Genomic DNA, 27,565 nt, shown 5'->3' with positions numbered 1-27,565 from the left:
AAGTCAAAAAATAGGAAGCTGAAATGAGAGACAGTGATACTCTAAAAAAAATTTTGTACATGCATCTTGCCCCTGACCACTTAAAGGCAAAAATAAGAGAAATTTAAAGTTTAGATATTAATAGTTTTAAACACCAATTGGGAAACATTCGTGATGCAGATCAGCACTACACAAAAGAAGTAGCTAGAAATATGAGCTGCAGTGGTTTCAGATATAATAAACAAAGATCTAAACCAAAGTAGTTTTTTAAGAACCAAGGACATATTGATCCAAACCATAAAATTTACAAAGCACATGAAGGTAATAATAGAACAGTAAAACACTGTAAGTTTGAAATGACTATAATGAGTTCAGTTCTTTCAACCAGAAAGGCACGAAAACTAAACCTAAAGATCCCAGAAAATTTATAGCATTTGGAGTAACAGGCAAAGTTGTGTGGTTTAATGTTAAAATAAGGCTATGGATTCTTCATTGTGATAATAAGAACAGTGATGTTTTAGTTCATCACACTGAAATTACTAAACCCAACCCTAACAAGTTTTTAAGGTCACTTGCTCAAGGTGAGGCTGTTCAGTTTGATGTTGTAATGAGTAAAGAAAAACGCCTCAGGCTGTGAACGTAACAGGTCCTAATATGCTCAAGACGGATGGCCAAGCTACAACCAGAGGTTTAACAGGCAACAGAGGCCTCAACAAAAATGTTATTTATCAATTATTGTAAAGTAAGAGACAAATAGCAGAAAGAAGAGCAAAACAGTTATAACATAAAACACAATCACCAATTAACCCATCAGGTTGAAGCAACTGATGATAAACAATTTTCAAAAGAAAGCACCCATATTGATTCTCCCAATGATTCATTAAAAGTTACTTCAACAGGCTATCAACCTATTAGCAATGAAAAAGAACAGGTTGAACTTTAAAGTGAAATTCTAAATTTAACTTCATAAAAAAATGAGTTGATTAAAAAAGTTCATAAAATTGAGGAAAATGTTAAAATTATCAAACTTAAAATTGACAAATTAAGAAATAAAGTTTTAGAGAGGCTGATTTTAAATTTGTTGTGTTCCAGGGTTTAGTTAGGCATGACAGTTGAGTGATGTTTGTATATGACTAAACAAGTGTTATATTTTCTTGCAGAAATATTTTGTTCTTAAAAACAATTGATACTATATTGCCTTTTCTTTTTTTTGAGTTTAATATTTTGATTAATAGTTGTTTATCTATAAAAAGTAATAATAGTATTTGAAAATGTAACCATAATTGTATTGATATTTCATTTTATTTATTATGCAAATACTATAATGTTAACACCAATTTTTTTAACATGTTGTCTAAGATTTTTACTGAGTTAATTATTCTGATAAAACTTATGTTCTTAAATAAAAATTAAAAAGTGTTTTTGATATGTGAAAGTCAAATACTTAGTTTATTCTCTTTCTTATTAATATTCTACTTCAATTTGATTTTTAAATTAGTTCATGACTATTTTGAATTTACTTGTTCTTTACACTGTTCCTTTTATTTTGTTTTTTTGCTGTTTACCAATTAGGTTTAGGTGAACACCATCTTAGAATTCTGCTACCAGGAGAGAAGAAGAAAGAAAAGTGAAGATCCTCTTCCATAATAGAGAGGAAGAAGAGACAGTGTAATGACAGTGCAAAATTCCTTGCACTGTCATTGTTTTGGAGAGTATTAAGAGTTAGATACGTTCTTAGACTTTTAATTCAAATGTGCTCTTTTGTTTTTGAATGGTTGCAAGTTTTTTATACATTGAAACCTACTGTTTATAATGAAAAAACGTAGATAAAAAAAAAATTAAAGTTTTACATAAAAAATATTATTATAAACAAAATTTTAGATAAATAACAGATGTAGATGTTTAACCTGTTAATAATGCTAAACAAATAGTAGATAAAATTACAATATTTAGCAGTCAAAAAAATGTTAGAGTTAACAAAACATATTATACCAAATTTTGGTATTTTATTTTAGATATGTTTTTTGATAAAATACTTTTTAATTTATAAAAAACTAGTAACAAAATAAATATTCTAAATATTCTAATTTTCATGCCACAAACGCACGTTATGTCACTTTGTATAAATATACCGACTAAATTAATACATGTATAATAAGATTAAAAGAGAAAAGTTTGTAGTAAGTATCCTTCTTAAAAATCATTGTTAAAATATATGCAGTTGCTTAATACGAAAGATCAAACAGATTTAAACTTAAACGAATGGGCTTACTACTTAACTAACAGTAAGCTTTGATTTATAAATATAAAAATTATTAAAATAACTTCTAAAATTAATAATTTACAGTTAGCAAGAACTTCGCTAGTTTATAACTTAGTCTAATAAACTTAACTTAACTGAACTTTTTTTTTAAATTTACTATTTTTAAGTGAATTTTATTTATTAGATACGTAATTACTTCAGTATCCCACAAACGTTACTTTCGCAAACTTTTAAATATCTCAGCAAAGTTTTTTGTACATCGTGCTTCATATACTAGCTAGTTTATCCATAAACGCAGTTTTTGTATTCTTATTATAAAAAATACAGTTTTATTATTACTCTTATGAAAAAAAAAATCTTTAGTATAGCAATATAACTTTTATTTTCATATTTTTTGTTAAGTTAGTAGTAACATGCTTAAAAATAAAACTTAATAAATTAGAAAGCAGTCAAAGTTACATATCTTTAACTTATGATTACAAATAGAAGGAATTTCTTTTTATAAAACTTAAAAAATGCGATAAAATTTTCAATAGCATAGATGACATATGTACGCATTAAGAACGACAGCAATATAAACCTTTATGTAAACTAAAAACTAAAATAAATTGCGAATAAATTTTATAATGCGTGCAATAAAGTATGCATGCAACGTATAGATATGTATAGTTATAATTGTTTTTGTGATTTATTTCCTAACAAAAGACGGATTGTTGTAAATTTTGTAATTAAAAACTTTCTATAGTTTTGTATCTAACCTTTTTGCACATCAAATTTTTACAACATCGCTTAAATAAACTAGGTGTTAAGAAAATCAAAGCAAAAAACTTTTAAGTTTTAATTTTGTCGTTACTTTAGTTTTATGGTTTAAACTTAAAAGAAAAATAGTAATAATAAATTTCAGAAGTTTTGCTTAGTTATTTAAAAGGGTATTAAAATACTATTTAACTAGTTTAATGTAAAGAATTAGTTTTTGTATGAGTTTTCATTTATTAGTCATATAAAGTTTTGATGATATAAGTTTCAATGACGACTAAATTACACATACAGAGAAAAAATTAAATATACAACAGATTTCTGAATATAAGAATATTAACACGTAACTTTACTAGAAAATAAAAACAATTTTAAAAAAATCAGTAGTAGTTTCAAGTAAAATTAATGTGATAGAAATTTTTATTTCATCAATTCAAAAACACTGATTATAAGTAACCTTAGAAGAAAAATCAATAATGTATAGAAAAATGCAAATAATTATAGAAAAAAAAGTACAGTTCTAAAACTTAATTTCAAAAAATCTCACTCAAGTTTGCATTTTTCTTTAAAAAGTCTGTTCGTAGTTATAATCAAAGTATGTTAATTTTTATACTTTTATTTTTTACATAACTAATCATTTATTTACCAAACTAGTATAAAAACTTAATTACTTTAGTGAAATGTTTTAAATAATTATTTGAATTATTAATCAAAAAATGTTGGTAAGCTTAGCTTATGTTTACAACTGTTATAAATTCTACTAATAGCAAAAAAAAAAACGTTTTTTACACCTATATGTGTTTCTATTTAAAAAGATGTTAATAATAAACCACGGTATACTTATTATTATTATTATCACGTTTTTAATCGGGCAATGTTAGACTTAGGCATCAAAACCTGAGCCATTTAAACAGGACACACAAGAATAAAAATGGAATAAATTTGTATTAAATGGCTCAGTTCAAAAACAAATAACATAAAAAAAATTTAAAACAAAGTTAAGTTTTAAAAAAACTAATTTACAATTGAAATTTATTTGTTTGGTAAAAATAGTCATAACTTAGTAAGTACAAAAAAGAAATAGTAAAAATGCATTTATAAGAAAGTACAACCTGGTAGATGATTTTGCCGAATCTTTGTTTACAACACACTGAAACAAAATTAATAAAAGTAATTATATTAATACTTGTTTGAAGATCCCTGTTGGGTGAAACGAAGTTACTTTTATGTAAATAAAATTGATGTTAATAGTTTTATAAACAATTTATAAGTCAAATTCCAACTTCTATGTTCTAGTTATTTTAGGTATAGAAGAGGTAGAGTGAATTCTATAAATTTCTTTTTTAAACGGGGGGTAACTTGGGTATTGTATTCAAGCTTAAGACGAACGTTTATCTTAAATAGGTTCGTCAAAATACTAACTAAATTATTTTTAAAAGTTTTTAATACTTGATAAAATAAAGTTTGTGCAACTTTATATAAATAATATTTGTTTTTATTTCATTTTAAATTTCCGACAAATTTATTCCCAAACCTTTAGAAACTTCAACTATTGGTTTCTTTATGTTATTAAAAATCGTGCACGGTTTGTTTTTCTTAATGGTTAAAGTTTTGCATTTGTTAGAATTAATTTTTAATGTTTTTAGTCATTTGTAAATTTTATTTGTAGCAAATTTTTAAGAAACAATTGACTTACTTAAAAGTTTTCTCATCATTTGCAAATAAACTTATATCGCTTTGAATGTCAATGTTTGAATAAAAATTAAATGAAAAAAGGAAGGGTATCAATTATGATAGTTAGTTTTGTTGAAATAAAACAAAGTGTATGTCTAAGCAGCTTTTTTTTTTGAATTAAAATTTAGTTTTAGTTATATAAGTGGTTTCAGAACAGCAATATGTTTTTGCTTTTTTATAAACGAGAAAAATATATAAATTTTGAGTATCTAAAAAATGTATTTGAAATGATTAGTTGTTTTTAAAACCGAATTAATCATTATACAAAAAAATCCGTTTATTTAATGTCGAATGCATTACATTTCATGAACTAAACTATTATAACTATCTGAATAAAACTTGTAATTAATAGTATTTTGTTAGACAAAAGCATTTGTAATTTATGTCAGTGTTCCACTTATTAACTATTCTATGCAAAAAATTATTTGTTGTCATTATAAGAGTCAACCTTTAAAACTAATAAACTTTAATTCACAATCTTCATACCTTAATAAATATTATAGAAATAAACCTTTAGACGCTAGTAAACTTTTATATTGCAAGGAGTACTTAAAATTATAAAAAATAAAAATTTAACACTAATTAAAAAAATATTCAAAAGTACTGTATGAGTTGTTTATACTGTTTTGTCGATCTTTTACATCAAAAAACAAAATTTAATTTTTAACTTTATATTTTATTAATTTATATGAAAACTAATTTTCAGAAATAAAAAATTCTTTTATAGTAAATTTATATATCAATAATTTATACTACAAAAAATGTTCAAGTATATCAAACCAAAGAATAAGAAAACATTATAAATATATAACTAGAGGAAAAAGTGTCTGTTTTTAAAATTTTTCATCGCATTATAAATGCGACTAGCAAAAAATTATTTGCAATTAATGTGTTGCTGACGTAGATAAAAATTACGGACTAACAAACGTTCACAAGTAAATTCTTATTCAAAAACAAATCCTTTAACGAATCCAAAACAAAAATTTCTGAAATTTCTTTAAAAATTTGAAGCAAGTAAAATACTTGCTAAACAGTTTTAAATTAAATTTAAGTAATTTAATCAGCTTCGTGTCATGTAATTAAATAATATTTGTAAGCACAAAATTTTAATTAATGATTGATATTCCATTGCCTTTGTTGGCGGTTTTTGTCGCATTTACTTTGTGAATTGTTTCGTTCACGTACAAGCATAATTTAGTTTGGTTAATCAAGTTTTAACGAACATATTTAGTGTTTAGCTTCTTCGTTCATATATTAAGTTATTTTAATAAATCGATTGATTGATTTTTTATCATCAATTAACTTCTTATTTTAAATATTAATTTATTTAGTAAACTTAGACTAGAATTATTTTAAAAGTATTATTAGTAATTTATTTAATAAACCTTTATTAGTTTCATTAAGTAATATTAGTTCATTTAACATATATAGTTTAAACACTAACTTGATGACGTCTCATATATAAGTTAAAGAGCACATTAAGTTATAAACCAGGCTGTTATTATTGAACGGTATACCATCAAAATCCAACGGCGATCAAAATACACCCAGTTTTTTTTTTTAATTTTTATTAACTTATTTTATATACTTTTTGCACTATCACTGTTACCCCTAACTTTTAATTCGATTTATAATTGGTTCTCGAATTTGACGGGGTAGAATTTAATCATGTGGATTTTGAACGTGTCCCTATTATACATATAGCACATACCCTCTTAGCGACAATATAAATTTTAAATATGTTAGATTGTAATATAACTCTATATAATGTTGAAAGTAAATCATTTAAAAACTTTATTTAATTATGCGAAAAAAAAATTAGCTGTAAATGTATAATGTTAAATTATTTTTAGAGTGTTTTAATTTGAATAACTTTAAGCTTTTGTTATCAAAATAAACAGATGCGTTTAGCATTTAATATGTCAAAGAGTTAAAATTGTTTGCAAAAAAAAAGAAAAAACAATAACTACAATATACAATTAGTTTGGTTATAGTTCCTTTTAAAGTATGTTACAAAAGCCAAATCTAACGAACAACATCACTACTAATTTATTTTGAGGACTTTTGTAGATTAAAATACATTTTGCAAAATAGTTTATGATAAAAATCAGTTTAAAAGTGTTTTAATTAAATCATAGCTGCAATTTCATTTTTATAAAAAATATTACATATGTCTACTATGATTTGAACACGTTTAAACTTAATTGTTGAATACATTATTAATTTACTTATGTTATTTATTCTTAATCTTAAAGTTTAAAGTGTTATGCTTAAACTCAATTTTATTAGAAAAGCTTTTTTTTGTAATTAAACTATTTTTTTTTTCATTTCTTTTTGATTGTTTAGTTATTGCATAAGTAGTTGTTCGTAGTTATTTACAAAGTAAAAAAGAAAACTAAAAATGACTTCAAAACTTAAAAAAAAAAAATTATACTTATTACTTTTATCATAATGCAGCTCAATTACGATCATATTTTCATTTACTCAAACTGCCTTGTGTTAAAGAAAAATTTAAAATGTTTTGTGTCACATCTTATTGCTAACTTATCACACATTTATTTCTCTGACATAACAGATTAAAGAAAATTATGCTAAAACATATAGTAGTTAAAGAAGTAAAATTCACAGTAATGTAGGTTGGCAGGAAAACTTAATTTTGTTTCAAAATAACCGTAGTTGTAACCAAACCAATCTAGAGTACTATAAGCTGCAAGACACCTAGTGCAGCAATAATAGCAGAGATTACTATTATTACGATAGCAAAGACAAGAAGCATCGTGTAATTGATTATCATAAAAATCAAAATATTTCCAAAGTACATGAAGACAATGACAAAAGAGTACAACATTGTGTGCTTGCAATCATAAAAACAGCTTCAGCTTAGTCAACTAGAATGTCACAAACTTTTAAACCTAAAACTTCAGTAACCAGAAAAATAAATACACATGGAGTAACAGGCTGAGTAGGGTGGTCCAATGTTTATAATGTTTTATTCATCGTGACGATAACGATATTGACATATTTGTTCACCACACTGATATTACTAAAATTAACCCTAAAAGTTCTAAAGGGTACTTGCGCAGAGTGAGGTTTTAAGTTTGATGTAGTTATAATCAGGTGAGAAATGTGAGATGTTTCAATGGCAGACCCGTTTCCTAATATGACAAAATACAAATAGAAAACGAATATGCCAAGGTATAATAAGCAGTTCTAGAGGCTGCAGAAGCCCTAACGAAACATAATATAGTATATGGTTGATGCAAGTTTGGGAACCATCTACATTATCGGAGGAGAAAAAACAATTATAAAACAAAACTTAAACTACAAAACAAGCTATCAGGTTAAAACAACTAATATTAGACAACTTGTAAAAGAAAATAGTTATACTAATTTTTTAAGCAAGGCAACAAAATTTAGTTTAACAGGTTATTAGTCTATTCACAAAAGAGTAGAACTGGTAGAACTTTGAAAAGAAATCATGAAACTAAACTTCAAACAAAATGGATTGATAAAAGAATATCTAAACATTAAACAAAATATTGAGATCATTATACTTAAAATTAAGGATTTTACAAATAAAGTTTAAGAAATTACAATTCAAAATATTGGAATTATAGGGCTAAATTAGACATGACAGTTGAGAGATGTTTCTGAATGATAAACCATTTGTATTTTGTTTTCTGTGTAAATACTATAAGTTTAAACTAATTTTCTATCCGTTTTTTCTAAGATTTTTTCAAGTTTAATGTTCTGATACAAAGTTTTGCATGTTTCTGTTAAATAATTTAAAATAAATATAAATTATTGAAAGTAAAAATAACAGCCTTCAAATAAATTAATTTAATGACAAGTTTAAATTCATGTATGTTTTAATTAGTTTTATTGTATTTTTTGTTTTGAAGTTTACGAATATGATGTAGGAGAAACATTACATTTCAATCCTGCAAGCAAGAGGTAAGCAAAGGGTAAGATGAAAAACGTTTTACATAAAGGGGAATATGGGGAGTGTAATGAACGTTTAGCGTTTATTTGCGTTTCATATTTTGAAAACTGAGTATGTAGTTTTAGAAAACAAAATGACCATATTTGGATTGATGCAATCAACAATATTATTTAATAATTCTCTCTAGTTACATTTATTGTTTAATTGTTGCTGATATGTCCTAGAGCAGGGGTCGGCAAACTGCGGCCCGCGGGCCAATTGCGGCCCGCGAAGGATAAATCTGCGGCCCGCGAGCACGTTTTTTTTGAATGGAATAAGGCCCGCGCGAGAAATTTCTGCGGCCCGCGAGCTACCAAATGTGGCCCGCTGAGCAAAAATAAATTTTGGTGAATTTTTTTTTGGTAATTTAGTTTAAATTGATTAATATCGTTTTAAGTCCCTGTTTATCATTTTAAAACATCTAAAAGACTTTATTGCTTTGATTTAAAGTTGTTAAAAAGACTAATTATCATTTTTCAAGTGATGATTCTATCAGTTTCACAATAATTTCTTATTGCATCAGCAAATTTTCAGCTGAAAAAAGAAGTGCTTGGATTCCAAAGGTTGTTTATAAACAATTCTTATTTAGTAAATAAACTAAACGCAAATGATTTTTATAGTGTTTATATGTAATGCACGGTAATTAATTAAAACTTCATTCTTAACAATTCAGGTATTTTGTTTAACATGTAAAAAGTTTATCACAGTAAGTTATATCTGAATGTGCACAAAAACATTTAAAAACACCAACTTACATAGTAATCAATTTAAATATTGTATTTTATAAGTTGCACAATATATTATATATTGATATTTATAATTAGTAGTGATAAATTTATTAAATTTACAAATTGTTAATAAAAATAGTTGTAATTCCAGCAATTAGGCAACTTAACTTTGTCACAAACTTGGACTTTGTCAGGATAGTTTGAAGACATTTCAAATCTCAGACCGATTTGAGCATTTTTTTCAGTTTTTAGCTTTAATTGCTTCTTATGTACTAAAATTTAAATCTAAATTCAAAGCTTTTTTGCTTTGAAGAGAAGAAAACAAAACTTATGATTTATGTTTTGTTATACTCACAGTTATGGTTATAAATATAACATATTTCATATTTTAAGTCTTGCAGCTGCTATACTTTGAAGTATTGTTTACATTAATTTATAAGTGTGAACAATCAGTGATGACATATTACCTTGAATTTGACAATTTGGCTACAATGACCTTGAAATTGAGAATTAAAAAAAAACCTGGGTATTTACATGTAAAGTATTGTAAATTCTAATATGCACAAAAAATCTACAATACAATTTTTTTTTTTGAATAACACATTTTAAAAAGCTTAACACCATTTTTTAATGTTGCTATCTTGATTAAAATTTTTTTTTTACCTTAAACTTAATTTTATACTGAAAATAGACCCAGAAAATTGTATTTTCAAAAACCTTGAAAGAATTCAGAAAACATAAAAATTTTCTTTAGAACCTTTGACAACCCAGGAACTGTTTACATTCTCTCTTAGGGTTATAAATAGCACAAATATTTGATGTTGTATTTATACAACACAGGAAAAACTTTTTTTTTATAAAATAAGCTAGATAAAAGATGATACATTATAAAAAAAATAATTTATCATGGTTGAAACTTATAAAGTTTTTGAAGTTCATCATTTTTTATCATTGTAAACTATACCTAGAAACCTGGAAAAGTCTGGAACAACATTAAATAAAACAACTGCAATCAAGCTATATCACGCATAAATCTTTGATTGTATATGAACGTTACACTTTAACTTATGTTATTTTAGTGTAATTTTTGTAGGATCTGAATTTAATTTCTAACAATTGAAGGTAAAAAATTTGTAGAAAAAAAAATTGTCTGATACGTTTTTTATTGCATCTAAAAATTTAAAATCTGTTATTAGTTTAATGTTTCAAGGGTTGTGTAAATTTTTATAGTTGTTTTCTTTTATCTGAAACTCCAATAGACTTAACTTTGTTTCGATTGTCATAATATGGTACCACATTTCATAAAATAACTTAATTTTCCTTGTTATACCAAGCTAAGTTGGTAAGAAAAATGCTTTAAAAAGTTTTCAATTCAAACGGTATCTCCTTTTTATTAGTTACTTTTGCTGCTTTATAGACATTTTGACAATTTTTTCTGATCAGTCTGTAGTTACTGAAGATAATCATGTTATTTATTAAACTGACGTAAGCATTTTTTTTTTCGTTTCTTGCAATAACTCTCCACTAACGTTTTTTGATTCTTATAGCTCGTCTTATATTTCATATTTACTATTTTTATTGCGGATAAAGATTTGTTATAATGCTAAAAAAAAATTCTTCTTTGTTACATAATTGCTTAATAAATTTTTGTTTTTTCGTTATAAATATTTTAAAAAGTTAACTGTACATTTAAGCTGACTTATAACATTTATTTTTTCTGTGTTTATTTAATTCACTTTTAATAAACTTCGTTTTTTTTTTTGCAAATTTTATTTTAAACAGGGTTGCAAAATAAACTGCCTAGTTTAGAAATTTGTATACTCAGACTTAGTTAAACCTGTTTAAGGCCTTTTTCGAAAACTCAGGTCTGTGTGAAGCTTATATTTTAATTACTTCAAGTAAATATATGAATACTGATAATAGTTTTATAATATTAGTGTAGTTTATTTATTGTAATTTATTCTAGGCTACGTACATATTTTGTACTTTTAAAATTTAACTATATTTTAATTAGTTATTTAAGCTTTACTAACAGCAGGTTTTTAGTTTTTTTAACTTTTAACAAACTTAGACTGGTTTTTTACAACTTAAACATTTTTGCTGTAAAAGTGACAACTATGTAAAAGACTATTAAATTAGTAATAAGCTTATTATGTTTATGTAAAAAACAAAATTTAGATTTCTTCATTACAAATTAAGTAAATTTTTTAATAAGTAATTACCGAATTTTTTAAAGAATGCAAACTGTTAAAATTCATTTTCAATGATTTTTTTTTTGTATGTAAAAGTGGTTGATAACATAAAAAATGTATCCGAGTGTCTCATAAAGTAATTCAACCTTGGTTTTAATAGAAAATTAGGTTGCAAGTAAAATAATAAAATATTAAGTTAAAGTTTAATTGTGTAAAGTATTACAAATTTTATTAAGACTTTATTATATTAGTCATTGTAAATTTAAATCCTTTTTTTTATTTAAATAGATAGTATATGCGTAGCCAAAAGCAAATCAGAATAATAAACTCAATATAAGTAAACTGAAAGTGTGACTAAAACTAAAACTAAAAATTATTTAAATGTAACTAAAACTAAAACTTCGGCCCGCGAAGGTTTTTGAAACTTGAAATTTGGCCCGCGAGCACCAACTGCCTGCCGACCCCTGTCCTAGAGACTGAGAACTAGAATAGTGTAGATATTATTTAATATAAACTGAGTAAAAAATTATTAGTGCATATGTATAGTTCAAATACAAGAAGTATTATTCAAACAATATTTAATTGTTTTGGATTTTATAAAACGTTTTATAAATCATATGATTTAAAGTCTTAGAGTATTTTTCATTTGTAGTTAAATAGATTTTTTTTAATTTGTTTTTAAAAGTAACATGTATTAGATATAGTGTTATTATTTTAGTCTTTTATGGTTCTGTTTAATGATAAATGTATAACTAAAGCTTCTGTCTGGTCTTTGTAAAGTAGACTAAAATAGAATATAATAATTTTAAAATAGTAATTAAACAAGATAGGATTAAATTATCATGAATTATACCAATAAATTAAGTAGATCAACATCCATACCTTACAATTTTGAAACGATGTAAAGTTTGTATGTAAAAATTCTTACAACACTCTAATTTCAAAAATATCAAAGTACTGTAGACCATCAGTTTAAATTATTTATCTTATTTTTTAGAGTATATGCTTAAAGAATGTCAAGCTGTAAGATGTTTATACTATTTTGACCTTTGTTATCTTTATTAATCAAACTTAAAATATATTTTTTTAAATCCCTTTCACTTAATTAACAAATAGTTGCACTAGTTTATAATATGATAGAGCTAAGTTAAATATTAAAAAACAACTTTTTATTACCTTTTGATATTAGAACAACTTTTTATTTAAGTTTATTTACTTAAAACATTGCTAAGAACCCAACCAAAACCTGTAACCTTTATATAAAGTCTTATGTACAATAATTTTGTACAACATTTTTTTACATTTTAGTAGTACATATTTGCATTCTTTTTTCAAATAAAATATCAACAATTAAAACGCAATACATAGGTTTTATTGTTCATAATATATATAATTCATGCAAAGTAGAATATAACTTTTTTATATTGTTTACATTTAAGGAAAGCGAGCTGTTTAACTCGTAAAAATATATGGCTAAAGGAACAGTTCGTAAGTAAAAAAATGTGTTAAAATTTTTAAAATAATATTAAAATATCGTTTGTGAAAACCTACTTATGACGTAACCATGAATTTTTGCAAATTAATAAAATTTTAAATGCATCTGTTTAATTACAACCAAAAAGTGCGTTTTAACAAGAAAATCTAACTAAATAAGTCCTATTTTGAATTATCAAATAATATAGGTTATCTTTATATGTGAAAAAGAAATAATGATTTAATGTATTAAAAATGATTAAAAGATATATCTTTATCTTAATTTTTATTTTAAAGCTGATAAAAAACTTTTAATAGGATAATAAATGTCTGTTGAAAGCTTTTTAAAAATATTTTTACCCGATTTATATCTTTTAGATAAACTTTTTGTTGATAAATATTATTTAACAAATTAATGAGGCTACCAATAACCTATTGCTTTCTTTAAAAGTTATAAAACACCTAAAAAATCTTATAAGAATGTAAAAATATATGTATCTTTTTTCTACCAGCTAAAAAATATCCAAATTTTAAGACTATTTTTTTTTTAAGTTTTACTATTCTAGACCCTTTTTTATTTTGTAGTTTATTAAAATTAAATGCATTTAGTATCACTTTTAGGGGTTGGTTGTCACTTTTGCACGAGCGTCACTTTTGCACGAAGGGTCACTTTTACACGAACGGACATTTTTGCACGGCGACTTTTTTGCACGAGCGCTGCTTTAGCACGAGGGGAATCTTTTGCACGAAGGAAAACTTCTGCACGGCGACTCTTTTACACGAAAGGTTACTTTTGCACAAGGGGACACTTTTGCACGGAGGGCCACTATTGCACGAGGGGAAATTTTTGCACAGCTATGAAGTTATTGCAAGCATAAAAGATTAGAATATTTTTATAATCATAAATGATATGTACCAGCTTCTGTTTCTAAAACTAAGTCTCTCGCAAGATTTATCAATGGTATTCAGAATGAATAAAACTATGACGTTAATATACATGTATAAAAAATAACTATTTTGATAGTTTCAGTAACTAGTAAGTTTTACATATTTTAATGATGCATTTTAGTATTTTATGTTATTTTAATAAAAGCTCTTATACTAAAATGAAGTTATTTAGTTCAACTGTTATAAAAATAAATATGATTTCGTTTTACTAGTAACTCAAGATATTTAAGATTAAATTGTAACTGTTTTAGAAATTTGTCGAAAATAAAAGTTATAGTGTATATAAGGTCTCATACAGTTTACAAAAGTGTTTTTTTCAGAAAAATAATGAAAAAGCGCAATTGTTAAAGCTGGGAATCTGTTTATTTTAAGTGATTGCCAACACTTAAAAAATTATATTTACTGAAAAATATGTCATGACTATTTTTTCCTACTCATTTTTTACCAATGTGTTATAGTGAAGGTCTTTGTTTGTAATCAAAATTCATTTTTTCGTCTTTTTTTTTTGTTTACAAAACTGATAGTTTTTGTTACTAAATAGTATAATACTAATTATGTTTTATTTATTAATTTTAAATATACTTACGTTTACGACTTACATACTTACTACCAACCATTTTTATTTTATTTTTTATTTAAACAGTGCAACTTTAGTATTTTCATAAATTTTTTTGCATACTTTTTAAAATAACTACGAATTTCTGTAACTAAAAACTAAAGCAAATAAACTTAAAACTTGAAAGCTTTTTTCGGTAGTCTTGTTAGGTTTAAATGAAAATAAATACTGGCATTAAATTACAAAAAAAAATTAGAAAAAAGTAGAAATTTTTTATTCAATGATATGTACAAGCTTTAGCTCGTTTTAAACTAAAATTTTACAAGTCGTATTGTTTAAACAACTAAGAACAACTAGCTATTTTTAAGACAAAAGCTAGGACGAATAAAAATATAACGTCAACATAAAGTTATATATATTTTTTTCTTAGTTTCGTTATTTAATTAGTTTTCCATTTTCTAATAATGCAATTTTGTCAATTAAACTTAAATTATTTATATTATTTAACAAAATAAACTTCAATTATTAAAACTATGAACTATGTTTTTTATCTTGAATCCGCAAAAGCTGAAGTCTAACAATTCTAAACATTTATCGATATAAAATTGACAGAGTATACAAATATGTAACGAGCATTGACCCAATAATATGTAGTTTTTTATTTTAATAACTAAAATTTTACCATTATAATTCTAAAAAAGTTTTTAAAGTAGAATTAATAAAACGGTTGCAGTAGTTGTTAAATATATTTTAATATGATTTGTTAATGATAAAAAGTTTACATATTTACTTTAAAAATCTGTATTTTCATAAATATCACAAACTGACTGTTTAAAACTTTCAAGTAATTTTAAAGTTTTACTTAAACTCAAGTTCAATCTGTGAAACGTAATCAAAAATTTTGTAATTTTTTTTAAATTTTTAACAACATAAGCTTATAACCAAACATACATGATGAAGTGATAAACTGTTCCCACAAACGCTACTAGTTTGGTTTTTAATTTAATTATAACAGTTTCAAATTAACCTAGTCAAATATACATATAGTTTTAACGGGTTAATTACTCGCAACTAAAACATGAAATGAATGAAAAATCAAAAAAAAAGTTGAAAGTTTAGTTTATTTGAAATAATAATGTTTTATATCAAAGTCATAAATTTTAAAAAATCAAAGCTTATTTTCTAAAATTATTTACGAGGTTAACCTCGATTAGCATCCATATTTTTGCAGTTTTAGTTACAAGACTAAGTCGTGTAGTAAAAAAGCTACAATAAAATTTTTTTAGTAATTTATTTCTTTATAAGTTTATTAAGGACTTAACTTTTTACCAAAATATTTTATATTTTAAGATATAACGATTTATTTATTAAATATAAAATTTTTTAGGTATATGTAAAGTCCGATCAGCGGAAAAAACTGGTTTTGAGCCTATGGTTGTTTTTGTTTTAAATTTAATATTTCTAAAATTTAATCAAGACGTTTAGAGTCTTTTTAAATTTGATAATTTATAGTATAAACATAAATGTTACATATATTAGGGTAATTGTTTCTTTTTTTTTTGTTTATAATTTAATAAAGAAAGCTGTATAAAGTTAAATAATATTTTTTAGTATTGAAAAGTCTAAATTACTATATTTTGTATAATAGTAATATTATCAGTAAATCATAAATTTAAAAGATTTTATTGTTTTGTGTCTTTCATACGTTTCTTATGGTTTAAACATGTACATTGTGTATTGTGTACGTATAATATTGTAACATAAAGAAAATAATACAAAATTGTTTTAATTGATATGATAAAGTTAGACCTTAAATTTTCAAAGTTTGTAACGACATATAAAAAATCATTTTAGCAAAATTAATACTTTTTATTAAAAAACATACATTAAGTAAATAAATGTTATATTTGTATAGTATAATTTTACTACAAGGTTTTTTCGCGTATTAAGTTTCACTAAAAAATTTCGTCAGTGCAAGAAATAAAAAAATATTTTTAAAGTTTGTTTTTACAGTAGAGATTTTTTCCAACAATCACACCTACAGTAAAATAACTTGTGTATAATTTTCAAATTAAATGTAATTCAATTTAAATCTAATGTTTCTCCAAATCTTTGTAATTTTTCTTTAAATCTACTACCGTACTTTTGCTACTCTATTATGATTTTCACAAAACTCATTCAAATACACTTAAAATAAATCTTATTTTGAAACAGAAACAACTATTTCTTTTGAAATACAAAACTTTTTTTTGAATTTTATCAGTCTTTAGTACGTTTTTGGTGAAATTTATACCTTTTATATTAAGCACTTAGGTATTTTCTAATACTTTGATAAATCTACTTAAAGCTTTTGTTTGTATTACTTAAAATGGTCATTGTTTAAATTGTAACACTAAAAAGTTTTGTTATTTTATTATTAAATTATTGAAAAGTTATGTGAAGTAGACGAAAAGTTAAATGACGGTTTTTGTTTATTTCTATAATAAACTGCATTATAATTTAAAAACTTAAATAATGATGTCATACTTAGGTTTTAACAAACGGTAAGTATATAAAATTTCAATTGATTTTGTGCGTTTTATTACTTACGTCATCATCCTCATCAAACATTTTTGACGAGTGAATTAAGCTCGTATTTTATCATATAATATTTCTGATAAATATTATAAAAATTATAAAATAATCTTAAAATACTTATAATACTATATTTTTTTGCACGTAATAAAACCATAAACCTTCTAATAGTTAAACATATTAAAATCTCAAAACAACACTATATTCAAGATAGTAAATTATTTTCAAGTTTTGTTGTGTTATATCTTATCATACATTTTGTTTGTATAAAAGGTAAATTATTTTTTATCACTTATAATTTTAAAAATGCTAATTTTAGTTATTTATTTTTGCAAAATCAAATAAGGTACTATCAAATTAATCATAATCAATTGCCAATTTGAATTTCTTAATTGCTTCCAGATACACAATAGATGCATAAGAAATTCATACATACTTTGTTTTTTGGTATCTTTCAGCAATTTCATCAATGAAATTTTTTCAACTAAGTAAACTTTATAAGAGAGTATTGATGACAATTAAGCATTTAGTTGTTAATATTGAAAGGAATTATTTTTAAATTTGTACAGAACCGTAATCAAAGAAAACACTAAAGTTTTTCTATTATTTAACACACAGTTGTTGCAACTAGTTATAAACTGTTTAATTCTACTTTACTTTAGATTTCAGTAAACTTGTTTATTTTCAGTTTAGTTTCATTAAGGTTAATGGTTCTTAGTTTACAAGCTAGTAATGGTCTATAAAATATTTTTAATTAAAAAAAAATAATGAAGACAAACTAATCATTTTATAGTCTATCTTAAATATTATTAATGGGCGAGTAAGTTTAATACGATTAAAACTATTAAGATTCAAGCCAGCTATTTTTTGTCGTGAACCTACTATATATATAACTTTGGAACAAGTGTATGTGGTTGTAAACTAAAAATGTTACTAAGTGTGTACTGTATGGTTTTAAGAGAATTAGTACATATGAAAAAAAAAATTAATGTAAGTTTCACCGAGAAATTGTTCACTCTTTGTATTTTTATATGTATTTTGTAAATGTTCCTATGTAGTAGTTAAATAAAGTTTTTGTTTCTTAATAGAAATGTTTATGAATAGAATTTTAAAAGTTTTATCTGTCAACAAAAAATTAAGTTAAACTTTTAGTGAACTTTAAGCTATAAATTCTACTTTTTATCTAAAAATTCATTTAAGTACTAAACTTTCTGCTTATATTTTGTTTTTAAACAAAGTTATTAAACAAGATAAAGTCATGTAACGAGGAAAAGAAATTTGATGATTTGGAAAAACTAAATAGTAGTTCAGCGATTGGCCAACACCTGATTACTAATCCTAAGTGTGTCGAAAACTATAAAGTGGACAACTTCAAAATAATATCAGTTGCTCGTAATGAATTTCACCTAAAAACTCTAGAAGCTATATACATTTTAAGCTTAAAGCCAGATCTCTGTAAACAAAAGAAATTTGTTTATTCGACCATTTTGTTTAGTTCGTTGAACTTAAATTAGTTGATTAGTAAAGTTGTGTTACATTTATATTATTTCTGATTAAACGATTGCCTTAATTTGTTAATTATTACTATTGTGTTAAATTTAATTTGTTTTCTTAAATACTTAGTTTTATTAGTTTTTATCAGTTAATCATTAATTCAGCTTGTTTTGACACGAAAAAATACTGAAGAGCGTGTCCAAAAAGTACTTCTATTTTGTATTTTGTTTGTTTGCAATAAACTTTAATTTATATTTTGTTGTTTACTATAACTTTTTATTAAATAAACAATACCCCTTAATTGAAAATTTAAAGTCTAACTTTTTGAACATTAAGACTAAAATAATCTGCCGAATAATTAGATAGTTATAATTAATCTATAACTAATCTTAATTATTACTATCTATAATATTACTAATTAATTTTAAGTTTTAGATAGTTTCTGCTTAATTATTTTAATATTTAATTAATAATTAAGTATAGTTTAATTAACCATAAAATAACTATTTTAATATCAAAAAAGTCAAGTATTATTATATACAGCTAGTTTGTTGAACACTTATAATAAATGCACAAATTTGTGTTCTAAGAACATAATGTGAAATTATTGTTCACTAAAATTTATGCCTACAAAGAGGACATGTGTTGTGGTCAGCAAACCATCCTTCAATGCAGACTTGACAAAAAGCATGCCGACCATCGCAGTTGAGGCGCATCATATTTCTACCAATTTTAAAATCTTCCATACAAATACTACACTGATCACCAACATGTGATTGGTCAGCCGTAAAGAGAGGAAAGTTTTCAATTATTTCTGAACTCAATCCATGTTCTTGTTGCTGTTGTAGCTGTTGTAGTCGTTGTTGTCGGTTTAAAATTTCTAATATTTGCGAGGCATGATGATGGATTTGTTCCAACTTTTCATACAACTCGTCTCGAATTTCGTTCAGTTTGACTATTTCATTGGAATTTTGTTTACTGCGTTCACGATATTCTTCAACCTTTTGGTTATTTTGATGAACAGCTTCATTATAGTTGATAGATTCTAAATTCCTATGAGCTTCTTTTTCGATCTCATCAATTTTTACTTTATTACGATTTGAGACATATTCTATTCTATCTCTAATTACGTTGTCAAAATTATAAGTTTGTAGATATAATTCATCTAAAAATGTATTAACATCATTAACTCCGTTTAGGTTTTGTAAGCTGTTTTGCCAACTTCTAAACAACTCTTCAAGACTTTGCTTAAGATTATCTTAATTTGTCTGTAAAGCGTTTTATTTCATTTACAATTTTAAAATAAAGGTTTTAATTAAAATAGCTTAAAGTTTTTCAAAAATTTAATAATAACTACTTTATCAAAAGTAAATTTTAAAAGATAATATTAACTTACTAAGAAAATAATATTTGAACTTGATTAAAAATTTGGTAGATTTCGAACATGGAAGAGTTGTTTTTTGTTTTGCTTATTGCTTTAAGTTCTAATCCTAATAATGCATAAAAAAAAATTAAACACAGCTTTTTCAAATAAAATTAAACTATTTTGGGTATGCTTTTCGATTCGATCTAAATAACTTATATATTTTACTTTTCATCATACAATTTTAAAAAGTTTTTAAACGGTTTGAATTTGATACAAATTTCTTTATTCAAACTTTTTTTTTTTACTTGTACAAGTTTTATAACTTGTTATACTGTTTTAGATGTTAAATTTTAATTCGATATCCAAGAAGAAACTAACCACAGCTCTAAAAATTTTTTTGGGTATTTGTTTGAATTTTATCTAAATTTTAATTTTTAATTTTTTTAACTTGTTTGAATTTAAAATGTAATATAAACTGTTCTAGACGTAAAACTTAACAGAAATCACTTGAAAATACTAAACAAAGATTTAATACTTTTAATTTGTATTCTTTAAACTTAATGACAACAATTTTTCAAAATGTAATTAAATGCTGAGTTAAAAAAACTCTACAACTAGATTCTTATTAAAATATCTTTGTTTCCGCAAATCATTGTCTTTCATTAAAAATCTTTCTTAATAATATATTACAGTGTTTGACATGTAGAAAAGAAAACAACTTTTAATGATAATAAAAATTGAGTGATTTTCTTAATATAAAGTTTTTAGCACTTTAAACTTTAAACAAACAGCAAAATTCTACTAAATATAGTGGTATTAATTAGGTAAGTAACTTGATCAAAAACAACTAAGTTAATTCTGGAATATCATGGAGATTAAATGTAAAAAAATAATTTGTAATATATAAAGTAAACAACAAAAATAGCTTTAATTTCTTTAAAAAATAAATTTCATAATTTGTTTGCTTGTTCGCTTAAAATGAGAATAAATGCCTGGTTTAAAAGTGTTACAATTACAACTAAACTTACATTTGAGTATAATCTTAATTATGCAAATCGTTGTCTTAAACTTTTAATTTTAGAAACAATCAATCTAAAATAGAAAACATTTTAAAGAATATAAGTTTTCTGTCTTTTTCTGTAGGTGTTTTTTTTATAAATGTTTAGTAAAAAAATTCAACGACTTATTATAATTAAACAGAAGTAGCTTGATTAGTGTTTATGTTCTAACAAAAGTACACACTCTATTTTTAGTTAACAATACTAAACTAATCAATAAGAGCTGCTCATATTCACAATAATAATTTTTTAAGTAACAAATTTTAAATTGAATTTTAACTATTTCAATAAATTGATTTAAAATTACAATCAAAAATTGAAACTTGTAGTTCATTTTAATTTAACCTAAAATACTTAATTAACTGAAAGTTGCAACCTTTTTTAAACTTTATATACTTAACACAAAGTGTGATTTACACACATATTTCTTAACCTTTTTACACATTTTTTAGGTTTTTGTAACAAAAAAATAAGCAAAAATGTTATTTAAAAAATACATTAGATAAGTTGTAAGTATCACAGTATATACATTGATATTTATTTTACTATATAGCTTTTAGTTATTGCTTTTTTTTATTATTTAACAGTTTAAAAAGATCTTAATGTAATTTAAGTTTTGAAATATAGTTTAATATTATTTAGTATTTTGAAAATTATTAGGACAGTAAATCTTTTACCGTTGCTACTTTTGACAATTGTATACATTTAAAGCAAAAATAAAACATTTTAAGTGGCCTAGCTAAAACTTTTTGAACATTGTTATATTAATTAAAGATTAAATAACACACAGATATTTAACATTTTTTATCGTGTAAATCAAAAAATTCTGTTTTAAATGCAATTTCTTATAAGATTTCAAGACCTGGCTACAACTTTTTTAAAATTATAGTGGCAAAACTTAAGTAAAAATTAAGCTTAATACATATAAAAATTTTAATTAAGCTAACAGACATGTTTAAAACATTTTTAAAGCATTTAAAAAACATAATATACCATAAATAATATTCTTTATAAAGATATATTTATTTTGATTTACTGCGTAAACACTTAAAACATGTTTTAATTGCTTCTACATTGTTTTCATTATTTAGAGAGTGAAAAATTTATTCTAGTGTTTTGATGACGTCATTTAAATATAAACTGAACAACTTTGCAAAATTTTGCAAAAGTAAACTGCTGCAACTAGGACAGGGGTCAGCAACAACTTTAACTTAGACTCAAGTATTAGATTATAATAAAACTATATAATTTTAAATGTCTGACTAAAATTAAAATTAAGGCCTCGAACAAGTTTCAAATTCGAAACTTGAGTACCGAGTACCTCTAGCCTGCCAAAACTTGAACTAGGATACCCATAAAAATTATTATTACTTTGATTTAATATTTAGTTAGTTTAAACAATGCTAAAAAATTATTTTTGCTGATGAAAGCGTATATTTTATTGTTTTCCATTACCAAAATTGTATTTTTTTAGCAAAAATAAAACTAAATAAATAAATAAGAGTAAAATTAAGCCGCAAACACGAACATTTTTCTAATACAAACTTAAATTTTTCAAAATACATAAATTCTTATACTAACAAGATTAGCGTATTTATAAACTAAACTTGATGAGCAATAACTACATTATTACTATGTCATAATACTTATAAAATTCTTAAATTCTAAATTTATGTTAAATATTCTTAAAAAACTTTAGGATTACTGATGATCTTTAGAACTTATATGTTTCATATACGAAAAGGTCGTATATACCAATAGTTTATTGTATAATCAAATAAACAGTTAGCTCCAATTCGAATTGCCGACGGTAATTGAATAAAACTTTTTTAAAAAATCTAATATATATATAAATATGTATAAGATAATAATATATAATATATATATATATATATATATATATATATATATATATACATATAACATGTGTTCATTTTAAACTTTAAAATTATACCTATCTTTATCAAATGTATATTTAAACTCAACAAGACCAAATGCTTGAAAATAAAAATAATAAATTAAATTTTTGTGATGTAAAACATTTTGCCAACTGACCTCATTGCTTTCACTCAGTGATAAATTTGCTCTATTAGATGCGGAATTGTCCATTTTCTTAGTTTATTTTTAGGAAATTAAAATTCTGTAACAAAAAATAATGTTTGATTTTTTTTTTTGTTATAAAAACTAAAATTTTTAAAATAAACATGACAAACTGTATTTTAATAAATACATTTTAATTATAAAGCTTAAAATAAATTAGTTTTACAAATGTTGAGATAAATAGAAAATTGTTTTCAATTAAAGAAATTTAATTTTGTATTAATTGAAACTTAAAAGAATTAACATGGCATTGCCTATACATATTAATAATTAAAAGCTTTATTTTAAAACATCTAACATATAAGTCTGCGATATTGCTTTGCAAGTATTTATAAAAACATTAAAGTACTTAAAATAAAATTGATTTCATCAAAAAAATTCATAGATGCTTTCACAAATTATCTAACACATTTTAATTGTATGCATGTAAGGTTGTATTGAATTGTACACTTCACTAAATACAATAGTTAAATTTAAACCTAAGTTACAACTTGCTTATATTTAAAGATATTCTTTACTACGTAAAAATACTAGTCATGACTTTTTGGGGTTATATTTTGTATTGCAGAACACTAAAAAAGGAATATCATATTTTAGAATATAGTTTAGATGTGGACAAAACTTTTACACAAAAAATTAATCTAACAGTATATACTATACCATTATACAATTTAGTTAAGAATTTGCTACTTGAAAATAAATTGAAAAAAAAAAAGTAATAATCATTTTAAAGGGGAACTTTACATAAAACAACATAATGAGTAACTTAAAAGAGAAACTTAAAATTTAGTAATTAATTAATTAATTAACTAAAATTAAAATAATAATTAACTAAAATTCATAATTAAACTATCATATTGATGTCACTGAACAAAATTTTATTATAAATTTTATTACAACTAAAGTTATCAAAGACAATTTTTTTTAAGGATTATATATAGAATAAAACTAAATCAAAAAAAATAGAACTTAATTTTTGTATATATAACAGAAGAATTGAGATAAATAATATGAGGAATAATATGATTTTATGGGAATATTTTTAAGTAAAATTTTGAGAAAAATTGTATTAGTTTATTTTGTATTTATAAAAAGTCTTCATCTTAAATTATAACTGTGTTTTAGTACTTAAGGATATCATATTTGTTTTAACAAAACTATTAATGCTGTTTTTACAAATTGTATTTTTTAAAGAAATGTTATGTGGTATGCATGTAATGTTTAACATACTTGGTAAAACTTTGTGTCACTAAACTGCAAAGTAATTTCATAATTTTTTTTTAACTTGGTAATTCACAGGGTTGCCACTCATTTTTCAATTTTTTTTCAGGTTTTCAAAATTTTCTTTGGGTTTTTAAAAATACTTATTTTATAGTTTATTTTTAGTTCAAAGTTAAAAAAATGCGTTAAATGTAATAAAAATATGAAAAAGATACTGTAATGCTACTTTAAATGTGTTTTTTACAAAAAAAAAACAAATAAAATTATGACAAAAAATTCTATTTATGTGGTAGAATTTTTGTGTAAAATCAAAACTTTTCTGCTTAGCATGTATAAATTGTTTAAAATTCAAGGTTTATCCAGGTTTTTTAATGATTTTTGTTCAAAATTCCAGGTTTATCCAGGTTTTTTCAAAGTTTCTAAAATTCCAGATTTTTCAAGTTTTTTTTTTGCCTAAATTGTTAAATTCTAGGCTTTTCAAGGTTTTTCCAGGTAAACTGGCAACCCTGAATTCGTTATTTGAACAAGTACTTGTTATAAAACAAACTCATTGTAAAAATAAAATTTTAATTTATTTAATATCTACTAAGCTTTTTCTTTTAGCTAACTATTACAGAAAACAATATTAAATAAAAACAGTGTAAATTTTACTAGTGCATTTAGTAAATAGTTATTAAAACAACTTTAACTTTGGAAACTATTAACTTAAAAATCTGAAACTTTTAAAATTTTTAAAACTTCCACTGACAACTTTACCTTCACAGTCAACTTCTAATCTAATGTGTAACTCAAAGCATTTATTTTTATAGCACGTATAGCTATTTTCCACAGAAACTTTTATTTAATTTTTTATACTTTATCAGAGAATATGTATTTAGTCACTAAGTATTTTTAGGGCTAGTATATTTAATATTTAGTCTGATTTGCATACTTGCTAAGCCATCTTTTTTTTTAAGGCATTTTTTATGAGTTTTATAGTTTTAATTATAAAAACTTAATTTTTAGCTTAGTTTTTAAAATGTTTGCGTAAGTAGATTAGATTTAAGACTATAGAAAAAATATAAAAAACACTCTTTTAATAAGTTAATTGATCTTTAACTAAACTTTCCTATTTTTACTATTTTATAATCTATAGGCATATATTTTTTTAAATTTTGGTATGCTTAAACAGTTTAGGTAAAATTTCATAGCCATACTAAATAAATCAGTAAATTCTATATACTTACTTAGGTTTGGTGGCTTTAGTTTTAAATATCATGCTTTGGTAATTTTGGCTATGTATAAACAGTAAAGTAAAATATGGCTCAAACAAAAAGTTTTAAGTCAAATCCCTTTGAGCATAATTTCATTTGTTTTGAAATTCTTTATTATTAACATTGGAATCAACTAGAATTTTCTAATTAGTACTGATAACTATAATGCTAAATACTGAGTTAAACTTTAAACAATGTAAAAAATTATATATTTTAAGAACTGTAAAACAATAAAGTATCAACTCTGATAGTAAACATAAAAAATAATAAGATGCAGCTTTAAAAAAGGTCTAATAATAACTGTTCGCAATATATCAGTACAACCTCTACATCTGAAAATAACTAAATCTATATTTCTTTAATGTTTTTGTGCATTACTACAGTACTTTGACACAATAACTAAATTATATAGGAACTTAGTACAAAAATATATAATTATATACAAATAAAGAATTAATATCAGTTTTAAGTAGTAACATTATTGATAAATGAACTTTACAAAAAAAATGTATAATAAAAAATAAGATTATATCTAGAACTTCATATGGAAGGTCTAGACTAGAATTTCACTGCAGTCACACTGTGGTTGAAATACATTTAAGTCTTGAAATGAATATATAAACTTGTTTCAGATCAACTTGTTTTCTGGTTGACTGATGTTATAATGTTTGGTATTCAACTAATTGGAATAGCAGTGAAACTGGTATTCCATCACACTATGAGTCATTTTGAAATACTAAACATTACTAATTAGTTAAAATAAATTTTAGATAATAAAATATATTAAAGTTTTTTTTTTAGTTTTTTAGAGGTCACATATATGTTTTTTATAGTCCTCAAAAAAATTGTTTTAAGTATAAAAAAAAACTTAAATTTCTGATGTTTTGTAGATTTGTTAGACAATTATGATAGAACTTGTCTAGCTCTCCTTTCAATTAGTCAAAAGATATCTAAACAAAAACTATTCTTTATTTTAAAATAAAAAGTGTTTTAAATGTATGTTACATAAGTTTTAAAAGAAGCTATAAAGCTACTTAAATTGTGTTTAAAATATTTTGATTATGACCAAATAAGTATATCTATATCTTAAATTTTTTGAGTCAAATCAAATTTTTTTAACTTTACATGTAAAAATGTTTGAAATGCCAGGTTTATAGTGGTATTTGTTCAAATTTCTAGTTCTTTTTCAAAAATTCATAAATTCTAGGTCTAAAGTTTTTTTGCTACCCTGTAAAAAAAAAAGATTCAATGTTTTATATAAATAACTTCATTATTACTATTTTTTTCAAAAAAAGAACATACAACTACTATGTTAAAACATATTATAAAATAGATACTAGTTTATCGTAAAACTTGTTAATTTTACTTCTATAAAAACTTGTATTTTCATTTCTGCAAAAAAATACCGAAAAATTGGGATTTTTCTAAACTAACCTGGTATTTCATTAAAAGTCCTAACTAGTCTGTTTTTTTAAAACTGTCATAAGACTCAAAGCTAAACTTAACCTAAACTCAAACAATAAATCTAATTGTGTGTCAACCCTGAAGAATACTAAAACCAGGATTGTCAATATTTTTTACAAATATTCTCCAGTTTTTCAAAATTTCCTTTAGGTTTTTAAAATTACACAATTTTTTGTCCAATTTTATTTTGAAGTTAAAGAGGTAAAAAACTGTGATAAACAGTATAATAGCTCTAAAAAGCTACTTCAAATGTGTTTTTTAAGTAAAAAATGACATTAAATAAATTTTTATGATGAAAAAAATTTTGATAATAACAAATATTTTATCTACATTGTAGATTTTATGTTTCAATTAAAATATTTTACTCAACTAGAAGAACTGTTTAAATTTCCAGTTAGTTATGTGAATTTTGTTCAAAGTTCAA

The sequence above is a fragment of the Thalia democratica genome, chromosome 7, assembly GCF_965202585.1.
Source record: "Thalia democratica chromosome 7, ktThaDemo2.hap1.1, whole genome shotgun sequence".
NCBI classification, from domain to species: domain Eukaryota; kingdom Metazoa; phylum Chordata; class Thaliacea; order Salpida; family Salpidae; genus Thalia; species Thalia democratica.
This window is presented reverse-complemented; position numbering follows the sequence as displayed.